Source organism: Mus caroli, unplaced genomic scaffold (assembly GCF_978045245.1).
Source record: "Mus caroli unplaced genomic scaffold, Mus_caroli_1 scaffold_11, whole genome shotgun sequence".
NCBI classification, from domain to species: Eukaryota; Metazoa; Chordata; class Mammalia; order Rodentia; family Muridae; genus Mus; species Mus caroli.
In genome coordinates, this window is record NW_028227266.1 from 121,401,820 (window position 1) to 121,403,561 (window position 1,742).

General features: G+C 48.5%; 1 pseudogene; it reads right to left on the reverse strand.

Annotated features, from left to right (window-relative positions):
- Positions 1-306: 306 nt before the first annotated feature.
- Positions 307-1,380, reverse strand: LOC110302455 (small ribosomal subunit protein eS17-like; annotated as a pseudogene).
- Positions 1,381-1,742: the final 362 nt, after the last annotated feature.

A 1,742-nucleotide genomic window follows, 5' to 3' on the forward strand; every position in this document is an offset into this window, starting at 1 on the left:
CCTATGAACAAAGAAGTATCAGCATTCAAACTTCTACCATAGAGCGCCAGGCTCGCTATGCTAAACATAGAGAAGCAAATATAGGCCTTACTATTTGTGTGAGTGTGAGTGTGTGAGTGTGTGAGTGTGAATGTGTGTGTGTGTGTCTGTGTGTGTGTGTGTGTGTGTACGTAATCACAGGCACATTCATGGGCCTGCACATATCCACACCTGCACATGAAGGCCAGAGGTCAATCTTGGCTATCTTCCTCAATCATCCTCCACTTTACTATTTTTTTTTAATTCCCCCCAGGTTTATTGAGAACGTTACAGAACAGAATAGATTCCAATGTCTCCTAATGGTGTTTTGAAATTCATCCCAACTGTAAGGTGTGTGACCTGCAGGTTGGAGAGACTGCCAAAGTCAAGAAGTTTTAGCAGTTCCTTGTTGTTAGGATCTGCTCTCATGATCCAGGGCTGACACCTCAGGAATGTAACAATCTCAGAAGACCTTTGTGTATCCACTTAGATCCAAAGATACAGCAGAGTTTCTTGCTGGCGATAATGACAATCTCCTCACACACACGTGTGTTGATGTGGAAGTCACTAACTGCTCAGGCATGTGTAGTACTTCTCCATGATGATTGGTACCGCCTTCTTCAAAGACTTGGTGCAAATGTGGCCCCTGTTGAAGGGTTTGGGTTAAAGAGCCCACCTTATTTTTTGAGACACAGTTTCCCAGTGAATCAGGGGCTCACCAACTTGGCTAGCCTATCTGGCCAGAAGCCTCAAGAATTGTCTCTGTTCTGGGCTGAGGAATGGCATTCTTCGCTGCTTCTTTAGGGACCCATCAGCCTTCAGTGTGGAAGGCTGGGAAAGGCCATGAAACAGGAGGGCGTGGAAGGCATCAGCTCAGAGCCCCAGAAACATCGCACTCCTGCTTCTGAGAGGGCCTATGACTGATAGCTATGTCCTGATAGCCAGGACATAGCTTGTCTGTAACCCCCCAGCAGCCTCACTGTGGACTGGGTGCCACTGAGGCTGAGAGTAATTGCAAACCCAGAATCTTAAATAAACAATGTGAGATTTGAGCCTGTGTGACTTCAGGATTGTCCTTCCAGGGTTTTCTTCCTCAGGTCCCTCAGCTGATTCTTGTTGCAAATACACGTCTCCCTCCTTACACCATCCCTTCTTCATTTTTCCAACTGCCCCACAGGGACTGCTGCCTGAACAAGCCCTCCACGTTTAGGTCTCCTGCAGCCACCTTAGGTGGCAAGCCCAGCCCTGTTTGAGGTCATTCCTTCCCACACATCATGAGAGAAACCTCTTCTGTCCTCCCAGGTTGGGCAGCTAGTGGAACCTTGTGGGAACTTTGCCACAGCCGTGCTTCTTCTTGACCATATTTGTCTCCTCAGCTGTCATAAGCACTGAGCTAAGCACCCATGCTGGCCTGCTGCCCAGAGAAGTCCATTACCAGCAGTTGAGCAGAGTACTCAGTCTAGAGTAATAGATGCCAGAAGGCTGCGAGCATGCAGCTCAGTCTAGAGTAGTAGATGCCAGAAGGCCGCGAACATGCAGCCCTTGAGGTTTCTAGCAGCACAAATGAGCAGGAAATTAAATGTTGAAGGGGGAGACTCAGTTCTGTGGTAGCTGCCCTTAACTCTGAGGAGACATGAAGCAGGGACCCCAAGGGCATCAAATACTGTGACAGGAGCTGATTCTAGAACCATTACACAGTCTGGCCCTCTGTGTGTCCTGAGCTC